Source organism: Prosopis cineraria, unplaced genomic scaffold (genome assembly GCF_029017545.1).
Source record: "Prosopis cineraria cultivar Desert tree isolate PC_DT_omini unplaced genomic scaffold, ASM2901754v1 PC13, whole genome shotgun sequence".
Taxonomy (NCBI): Eukaryota; Viridiplantae; Streptophyta; class Magnoliopsida; order Fabales; family Fabaceae; genus Prosopis; species Prosopis cineraria.
This window is the reverse complement of record NW_026555344.1, coordinates 18,765,436-18,776,594: the sequence shown is the minus strand read 5'-3', so window position 1 is coordinate 18,776,594 and position 11,159 is coordinate 18,765,436. Positions and strand designations below refer to the sequence as shown.

Genomic DNA, 11,159 nt, shown 5'->3' with positions numbered 1-11,159 from the left:
GCTTAATCATTATTATTATTTTTCTTTTTTTTTTTGTTAATGGTTGATGCCTCTTCTTTTTTTTTAATGCTTTTCTTTTTTTTTTTTAATTTTTCATATTATGTTAATCATGATTTTGAATAAGAGAGAAAAATTTGATTTTGAATATAAGTAAGAATATCTTTATTTTGTTAGAATATACTTTTTTAAAAAAAAAGAAAAAAAAAAATATATAATATATATAATCCTAAAAGGGATTAAATTTCATTATATATATATATATATTTGGTTAAATTTATTATTATTTTTCTTGAATGTAAAATATGCCCGGACAAAATACAGTATTCATACTCATATTATCGGATCAAACTAAGCAAACAGCCCAATATTTATTATATTTTGCATCATAGTCATTTATTATATTTGTCTATGATATACTATTATAATCAATTATAAATCTCTTGTAAATTTTCAAATTTTCAATGATAAATCCCTTATATATCAATGTGAACAAGTCACACTCCTAAATTTTCAAAAATTTGATCCATAATTTTTTGGGCACAAGATTTTTTTTCAGACCAATGAGCCAATTTATTTTAATAGTAAAAATAATAAGGGTTAATGAGCAAAATAAACTTTGAAGTATTGCACAAAAAGCACCCTAAACCTTAAACTATTAAAATGTGTAAAATAGACTCTAAAATTTTAAATTCATAGCAAATTAAACCCTACTATTAACTTATTTTAATGTCGTTACTGTTCACTTGTTAATTAGCGCCACAAACCCTAAACTATTATGTGAGTAATGTCCTAGATCCAAAACTTTAAAATGTCGAGCAAATTACCCCCAATGTTTATATATAGAATGTTAACTATTATGTAAACCAAATTAGTCTCAGCATGGCCTGCTGATAGAACACATTTGTTACACAATTATCTATATCAATTAGGACCATTTTATTAATGTTTTATCACCTTAAAGGGCACACATTGCATTAGAATTGAAAAATCGCCTAAATGTCTAAGTTTAGTGCATTAAGGGTATTATAGTCCAAAAAACTTTTGACAAAATGTACAAGAAAAATTGACAAAGTGAATTTTCAATTGTCAATTAGTGTCTAAGTTAGTGAGCGGTCAAATTAGATTTTTGAAATTCATTTTAGTTAGAGAGTAATTAAATAAAAAGTCAATACTTTCTTAAATTTCTTAGTTTGATTTAGTTTTCAATTTGCTTTTGTGTAAAAATTTTTATATAATTTTGTGTAGCCTAGAACTTGGTTATTTTAATAAATTCTCCCTTCTCATTATGAATTTAATTCTGAACTTTAATTAGATTTTATAATGTCACATATTATTTAATTGAATTATGTGATTTCTGTGACATAGGTGGTATGTGATTTTTGCATCAATTAGACAATTGAAGTCAACACTCTTAGGAGTCAAAGGCTGAAGCAAGAGTCATGCATGGGCTGCATTTAGGGTTTTAGATCAGCTTAAAAGGTAGATGATGCATGGGACTAATTGTACATACATTGGAATTATCTATAAACCAATAGGAGGGTGTCACGTCGCAAATGTGACAAGGCTCCCATTTCTTTTTTATCTTCTTTTTCTATTTTTTAATTGAGCTTTGGTTGATTGCAAACCACATTATTCATACCACACTCCTTAATTTTTAAATGAAGAAGCCATTTCATTCATCTTCCACATTTTCTCTCTCTAGTTCTTACTGTTCTTCATTTTCCCTTCCTTCTCTCTACTCCAGAATTTTCGTCCAGCACCCATATCTCCCTCTGTTCACCATAAATTCACTCAAATCTTTCACCATTCTCTTCCCCTATCATGACTGACCATACCCCAATCATCTAGAAGGAGATTTGAAGCTCAAATCATCAAGAAGTATGGATCATCTTCTATGGCCAGCATGTGTTCATGAGGAAGCAAAGTGTTCTCGATGTTTTCTAGCTAGATTCTTCATGGAATCCTAGGGGAGAGTTTATGGAAGAGGAGTTTTGAAGTCTTTGCTTGGCTAAGCTCAATTATTTCTTCATCTTGTTTCAATTTCATTAGAATACTATGATTATGTTTGATTGTAGTTCAACTTAAGGGCTTGTTATGAGCACTTAGGGAATTGAATTAGTGAAGTTAGGTTGCTTGATATAATTGTCTTAAGTAAACATATTTTTCAATCAAGGAAGAGGATTTGAGTGAGTTACCATAATTGATTAGAAGTTAGAATTCCTCCATTAATAACACCCTAGGGTTCCTACTTTAATAAGGAAGCCAAAACATTCACAATTAGGTTTAGTTTGTTAGTTTAATTCTCTAGAAAGCTAGTTTAGTAATTAGGTAATCAAACTTCCAGCGTTGGATGATTTATTGCATTAGGTAACCTTTAATTAGACTAAGACCATTTCTTGGGAGATAACCTAAGGTTGGCCTTATATTGCATTAGGGTTAGCTTTAATTTATTTTTGATGATATGTGACTAATTTTCCAATTAAAATTTTGGCACAATTGCTGAGAAGGCTAGGTTTAACTCTTAGGATAGTTTTCTTAGTGCTTAATTTACAATATTTGTGTTTCTAGAAAAAATTTTCAAAAATCATAAAATTTTGTGTTTTAAGTTTCTCTAGTCATGTTGCTTTGTTTATGTGCTTTTTATCTTTGTTTGGAAAAATAAAAAAATTTGTGTGATTTTCATTTTTTTTAGTGTATTGTTTGACAGTGCTCTACTTTCAGTACTTCAAGCTGATTTCAAAAATTTATTGGGAACAAGTCAGGAATAGTTTAGACTTGAAGTTTTATTCATTTGAAAGCCATATCTCTTAGCTGCATTTCAAAAGTCATTTCATCAATTTCAGACATGGAAATTGCTTTGTACACAATTTACAAGCTTATAAGGTACAAGGAGCCTTATCAAAAAAATTCCAAAACCTTATAGCAATTTTGAGTTTTATAATTTTCACACTATATGTCTAAATTGAGTGGTTTAAGTCTCATTTTTTCCTTACTGTCTTAGCTCTATTCTCTCAGTTGATCATGTTTCTTAATTTTGCCTTTGTCCTGCTAGAAAAGTTGTTGGAAGATCACAAGGTCATATGGACGAAACCCTATTTTTTCAAAATTGTAGACCAAATTGTGAAAAATTCTGGGAACAACTGAGAAATAATTTTAGGCTTAAATTTTGATATAATTTTCTTGTATATCTACTTTGTCTCTCATAAAATTTTTAGGGAATTGTTTGTATGGATTAGCTGCTACAAAATCCACAAGTTCACTGTCTCTAAAGAACAAGCTGTAAAGTTTCTAGAACAAGCAAAGAGTCTTCAAATGAGCATTTCTAATTCTTTTTCCTTTACTTTTTAATGAATTTTTATTTTTATGTGGTTAATTGTTTGTTTGTTGAGTTAAAAAAAAATAAAAAAATCATTTGCTTTTGTGGTTTAGTTTTGTTGACTTTTGTTTCTTGCATTTAGAGCTACTTAGGGTGCATTTTTTTCTTTCTTTAGAGTCTTGTGTTGTGTTGTTTTTCTTACTCTTGGCTGATTCCTTTGGTTTATGACCCATGCCAACTCTAAAACATTTGTTGAAGTAGACCCTGAGATTGAAAAAACTCTTTGAAAACTCAAGAGGTCACAACCTTAAATTAATAATAATCTAGTGGTCAATTCATCAATAGAAAGGGTAGATCCACTTGTGGGTCAATGCAATGGATAAGGGTTAGGAAACAATAATGGAAACAATAGAAATGTGAGTCACAACTTGCATGATGATGCACACATCAATAGAGAATTTATAGGAATGCATAATCCTCAAGATAATAGATCCATTAGGCAATTGACTTCCCCTAATTGGAATAATAATCCTTATGCATTGTATATGGCTCCTAATGTACATGTTTGAACTTAAGCCTTAATTGATTAATGCTTTACCTAAATTCCATGGATTATCGGATGAGGATTGCCATAGATTCTTGCATGTTCTCTTTCTTGTGTGTGATAACATGAAACCTATAAATGTGAATGTTGATGATGTGCAAGCAAAACTTTTATCTTCTCCTTTGAAGGCCTGGCTAAAGAGTAGTATTTCAATTATCCCTCTCATATTAGAGTTTCTACTTGGGTTGAACTTAGAAGATTGTTTTTAGAAAAGTTCTTTCCCTCTTCTAAAGTCACAAATTTGAGGAAATAAATGTATGGGATTGAACAAGGTTTTGATGAATCCTTTTATGAATATTGGATAAGGTTCCAAGGGTTACTTGCTAAGTGCCTTCATCATCAAATCTCTAATGAGAACCTTATACAATATTTTTATAAAGGACTTTGCAAAAAAGATAAGGTTTTCATAAATGCCACTAGTGGGGGGAGCTTTAATTGATTTAACACCTATCAAGGCTTGGGAGTTGATAGAAAAGATGGCAACCAATGGTGTTCGATATGGCACAAGAGATAGAAAGGTAAATTCCATTTCAAGCACATTAGATGACAACCAATTGGATATTTTGGGTCTTGAAGATTGATAAGATGTTGGCTTTTCAATCGAGCCAAGTTCAAAATGTGAGCAAAGTAAATGCTTCTTCTCAAGCTCTAATTCCTTACACATGTACTTTTTATGATTCTCCAATGTATGTGAGTCTAATTGCCCTATTAAGTTTGAGCATGTTTAAGTTAATGCTATATTTAATGGAAGAGGGAACTAAGGCAACCAAGGGAACTTTGGGAAAACTTATAATTCTTCTTAAAGGAATCATCCCAATTTTTCCTATGCCATCTCAAGTAGAGCTTTGCAAGAGAGCCAACAAAGGGAACCATTCCCTAATACTCAAGGTCGTGACATGCAACCTCAATTTCAAGGTGATAATTCTAATTCCTATCAATAAAGAGGTAATGCTTTCAACTCCAACTCCAATTCTAACTCAAATTCCAATAGGAAAATTCCCATTGAATCTCCTTCTTCTAGTACTTCCAATAAGGTGCAATTTCTAGCTAAGCAAATGATAAAGATGAATCACATATTTAGGAGAGCCTATGATAATTTAAATAACAAAGTTGATGTTTTAACTTTCTAAATGAACATGTTTTCTAATCATGTTAGTTCATTTAATGAACAAGCACCTATACTTCCAAGCAACACGATTGCTAATCCCAAAGCACACATTAATGCTATTACTTTGAGAAGTGGTAAGGAAGTAGGTGAAAATGTTGAGAAGAAGGAAAAGAGAGAGTGGCTATAGAGTTGCATGATGAATCCTTGCATAATGACTTGTCTTTACAAGTTTCTTCTAGTGCTACTAATACTCAATTATGTAAGGATGATGATGAAGAGGATATTAAGGAGATTGAGATGGAGAAACCTCCACAAAACTGCCAAGGAGATGGCAAAATAAAAAATTCAAAATTGGTGCAAAAGGAGAAAAAGGAAGATGAGGCCAAGAAAGAGCAAGAAATTGTGAGGAAACTTCCTTTTCCTCAAGCTCAAGTGATCAAGCATCAACTAAAAGGAGTTCATGACAAAGAGATAATTGATTTCTTAATAAAATTCTTGTGAATACTTCTCTTCTTGATGTTGTGAAAATTTTCCTAAGTATGCAAAATTTCTTAAGGATTGTTGCACTAACAAGAGAAAGTTTACACCTAATGCTATAGTTCAATTACCCTCTTTTATTAGTGCAATAATGAAACCTTAATTACCCGTCCAGTGTGAAGATCCAAGTTCATTTACTATACCATGCAAAATAGGAAATACCATGTTTTCTAGTGCTTTGATTGATCTTGGAACAGCTATCAATGTCATGCCTTTGTCTATTTTCACTTCTTGAAAGCTTGATTGCATGTATAAGACCCTAATGATATGCCAACTAGCGAATAGAACTTTAAGAAAACCACATGGTATTGTTGAGGATTTAATTGTTTGCATGAAAGAATTGATATTCTTGGTTGACTTTTATGTGCTATATATGTTTAAAGGAGGAAAATGGGATGATGTGTTGATTCTTGATAGACCTTTCATAAGAACAGCCCACACCTTAATTGACATGGAGAAAGGGTTACTAGAGCTTAAATGTGGTGATGATCATGTTGTTTTTAATATATATATATATATATAAAGCAATGAAATATCCCTTTAAGGATTATTCTTTGTTAGGTGTGAGTTCTATTGAGGTGTTACTTCATGATGCTTATCAATCCCACATGATTGATTCTTTCCCACATGTTGATGATGATTTGTCTCTTGTTACTAGTTCATGCATTGATAGATGTGATTGTTATATTTGTTTAGAGATTAATATATGTTTGAATGATACAACCACTTCTTCTCATGATTTATTTGATAATTTTGAAATGTCTCCTATGCCTGATCTTGAAATGCTTGAAAATGTTTTGTAGGTACTAATGTCATTAAGGTTGAATCTGTGATTTTTTCTCTACTTGAGCTTGATATTCCTAGGATTCCCAAGCTATTGAAGGAAAATTCTACACTTTCACATGTTGAGGCTGTGGCTAAAGTCCAAGCACGTGAGGACAAGTTGCAAAAAGAAGAGGAGGCCATGAGGTTTAAAGAAGAAGCAATTAATGGAGTTGAGCTTGAAAAAGAGGAAAAGCAATCAAAAACAAATGAAGAGATCATTTCATGTGATCTTGAACTGAATAAAGAAAGGGAGTTATTTGGTTTGAACTTTATTAATTCATTTCATTTCATTCATGGTGCATTTATTCATTCACCACTTGATTTAAATCAATGGATTGAGTTGTTTAATTTTTCTATTAGAAAGGTCAATACTTTGTTGCTTCTGCCAATTGAGCCTAAGCCTCGGATGGCTTCAAAGAATTTTTCCATCAATGCTTATGGAAGGATCTCAATTTCATCATTAGAGATTCCACCATCTATTTTGAGCCACCATCATAATGTTGTATCTCTATAACCTTGAGCTTTTACCTTGCTTTATTTGATATATTTGATCATTAGATATAGTTCAAGTGTGGGGGAGATGAACCTAGTAGGAGTATAATTTAATTGCATTGTCTTGTTTGTTTTGTTTAAAAAAAAAAAATCTGCACCTCTTTTGTTATACAAGCATCCATTTTGATCTTACCTTGTCCCATCATTAGTCTATACATACATTAAGGATAATGTATGATTTAAGTATGGGGGAGGGACAAAAACATGTTGTTTTCTTTATTTTGATTTTGTGAAAAATTTTCAAAAAATTAAAAAAAATTATGTTTTGTTTTGTTTTATTTGAGGTTACTTAATGACCTAGCTTTTGAACGGATACTTTGATGCTTGAGATGTGGTATTTTTTAGGATTAAATAGGTGTGAAGTAAACATTCTTTTACTTTGAATTAATGGATTAGAGTGGCACATTATCCTTTCATAGAAGAAGCCAAACACTCATGTGTGATTAGTTCCTTATAATTTGTTTTACTTCTTAATTGAGACCACATGTCTTGCACTTGCTTGATAGGAGATGAAAGATGGTATTTGTAAAAAGATAGCCAAGAGCCAAAAAGCCAACCCATTATTATTGATTATCCTTTGTTAGTCACTTTGAGCTTTTGGTTTGATTCATAAAAAATATATTCACCCTATTTTCCCTAAGGGATGCATGTTACACTTTTATATCTTTTAATACTCATTGCATGTCCTAGATTAAATGAGTGGATGTTTATTATCATTTTTCTATCCATTATTTTTTATCCTCCATTGTCACACCATTGTATTCATTATTTCTATTGTTTTTCCAAAGAGTTAGAACAGCCAAAAGAAAAAGAAAAACAAAGATTTAAAAAAAATATTGTGAAAAAGAAAAGCAAAAAGGTTGCTAGAAAAGAAAGAAAAAGAAACAAAAGAAGAAGAAAAGAAGGTGAAAAAGAAAAGAAAAAATAAAGAAGTTGCCTAGCTCATCTACTTATGTTTATTTCATTATTTCTTGTCATTTCTCTCCATCATTATGATAAGGTGTTCACTCAATTGAATTAGGTTAAGCTTTTCATATTAGGGGATGTATCTTGATATAGCATTGTCTTTATGCTAATCCAATTTTCCCACATGCATTCCTTAGACATCCTTTCATTATCCACATTACAACCTAATAAAGTTCACTTGATTCTTGATTGCAAGTGCTACTTTAGTGGTAGAGATGTAGAAGGGTTACAAAGTTATGTTAGGGTTTGTCTTAAGGAAATTTGAGTGAAATTAAATATCTTATACACTTTGAGTGATGGAAGCAAACACTTAACCTAGATGGGCTTACTCTTTGACATTGATTCTTGGTAAAGGTTTGTTTGTGATGTGCATAATTTTTTCTTAATTATTACCACATTGATTGATAATTTGTAGAAGTTCATGAGCTAGTAATTTAGTAACTTTAAACATTGCTTTTCTCTTTTTTCTTTGTTTTAGTTTTTTTTTTGGGACCTTTTTCACTTGATTTTTCCTGAAATGCAAAAGATATGGGGGAATTGATATAACACATTTGTTACACACTTATCTATATTAATTAAGACCCTTTTATTAATATTTTATTACTTTAAAGTGCGCATATTGCATTAGAATTGAAAAATCAACTAAGTGTCTAGGTTTAGTGCATTGGGGGTATTTTGGTCCAAAAAAATTTTGAGAAAATGTACGCAAAAAATTGACAAAGTGAATTTTATGTCCAATTGATGAGCAGTCAAATTAAATTTTTAAAATTCATTTTAGTTTGGGAGTAATTAAATAAAAAGTCAATACTTTCTTAAATGTCATAGTTCTACTTAATTTTTGGTTTGCTTTTATGTGAAAATTTTTATATAATTTTGTGCAGCCTAGAACTTGGTTATTTTAATAAATTCTCCCTTCTAGTTATGAATTTAATTTTGAACTTTAATTAGATTTTATAATGTCACATGTTATTTAATTGAATTATGTGATTTATGTGACATAGGTAGCATGTGACTTATGCATCAATTGGGCAATTGAAGTCAACACTCCTAGGGGTCAAAGGCTAAAGCAAGAGGCATGCATGGGCTACATTCAGGGGTTTAGATCAGCTTAAAAGGTGGATGATGCATGAGATTAATTGTACATACATTGGAATCATCTACAAGCCAATAAGAGGGTGCCACCTCGTAAATGTGATGAGGCTCCCATTTCCTTTTTATTTTCTTTTCCTATTTTTTAATTGAGCTTTAGCTGATTGCAAGCCACATTATTCATGCCGCACTCCTCAATTTTCAAATGAAGAAGCCATTTCATTCATCTTCCACATTTTCTCTCCCTAGTTCTTGTTGTTCTTCATTTTCTCCTCCTTCTCTCTACCAAAGATAGTTGTCTTAAGTAAACATATTTTTCAGCCAAGGAAGAGGAGTTGAGTGAGCTTCCATAATCAATTAGAGACTAGAATTCTTCCATTAACAACACCCTAGGGTTCCTACCTTAATAGAAAAGCCAACCACTACACTCTTAGGTTTAATTTGCACTTAATTTCATTAGGTAATTAGTTAATAACTTCGTTCAATGGTTAATCTATTCACTAAGTTTTCTAGCCTAGGTAGTTAAAACTTCCTCCTTGAGAGAAAAGCTAGGGTTGAACTTTTATTACATTAGAGTTAGCTTTAGTTAATTTTGAGGGTTAAGCAGCATGACCGCATCACCCGCCATGGTGAATGCATTATTGGCCGTGACGAATGACTCATAATTTTATGAAATGACATTTTTTGTCCCTTTTTGCAATGTTTTCCAAACGTTTGGTATCTCATACTTCCATTTACTCTATAGCTCTAATTTAGTCTTATTTTGAATAATATTTATTTATTTAATGGTGAAAACTTGGATTGTCATTTGAAAAGAAGTTTACGTGTTAAAGGATTTTACAAATGATGGATGTGAAATTTGGCGATTCATCAATGAATTTAAAACACAAATTAACCTGTTAATTAAAATCCTCTAATATTTAAACCTCTTTTCTAATAGGATCCCCAGTTTTAACCATTAAATAAATAAACATTATCTAAAATAAGACTAAATTAGAGTTATGAAATATACGGAAGTGTGAGATATTAATTGTTTAGAAAACATTACAAAAAAAGGGGCAAAAAATGTCATTTCAAAAAATTTTGGATCGTTCACCACATTCAATAATGTGTTCACCACGACAGATCACACTAAAGTTAATTTGGTCTACATGATAGTCAACATTTTATACATAAACTATGAGGGCAATTTGCTCAAAATTTCAAAGCTTAGGATCCAAGACGCTACTCGTGTAATGGTTTAAAGTTTGTGGTACTAATTAATAAATGAACACTAATGGCATTAAAAAAGTTAATAGTAGCATTTAATTTGTTATGAATTTGAAAGTTTATAGTTCATTTTGCACATTTTAAGAGTTCAGGGTTCAAGGAGCTTTTCGTGCAATACTTTAGGGACCATTTTTCTCATTAACCCTAATAATAATAAATAGAGCTGTAGTGACAAAGACATCCTGTGTTTTGCATCTGCAACACGCAATTTATTGCATTTAGAAATATAAATACATTCATAAATATAAACATTTTAAAACGTGAGAAGAGTGAATTATTCTTCTTTCATCCCAAATTATAAAATAATTTTGAAATTTTTTCAAAGTATAAAATAATTTTAAAAATAAAATTTCATTAATAATACATTTTTAATTTTATTCTTTAAGTGGAGAGAGCATTTAAATAATATTATAACATAATAATTAAATATATAGAAACACTTTTAGAAGTCTACAATTTTATTTCAAAAATAATTTTGTAAAATGTTATTATTAAATTTTATTAATATACATAATCCCATTTTAAATGATAATATAATTTGGAGGGAGTAATATACATAACCCCAGAAAGCCTGTGTTTTACATCTGATAGGCAATTTCTTGAAAGCGCAAGGGAATTGCTTTTACCAGCTATTCCAACAAAAAACAACCCGTTTGACCCAAAAAACACAACAACAAAAAAAAAAAAAAAAACTTGTTCTCCTTCTCCCTCTCCTATTACAATTTTTAAAAGGAAAAATTGTTCAACAAAACCTCACCAATAATTTATTTAGTGATAACGGCTTGGGTCAATTTCTAAAAGTTGATCCTTTTCTCTAACATTAAATGAGACCCACATAACAATTATTTTGCTCTTATTACATTTGAAAAACAAATGATACACAAAGCTCTTCT

The 11,159-nt window shown here is 30.6% G+C and overlaps 1 non-coding gene across 1 annotated transcript; it reads right to left on the bottom strand.

Moving 5' to 3' along the window:
- Window positions 1-4,158: 4,158 nt before the first annotated feature.
- LOC129291918 (small nucleolar RNA R71) lies at window positions 4,159-4,265 on the bottom strand. Its single transcript, XR_008588812.1, has one exon. It is a non-coding gene; the product is annotated as a small nucleolar RNA R71 (small nucleolar RNA).
- Window positions 4,266-11,159: the final 6,894 nt, after the last annotated feature.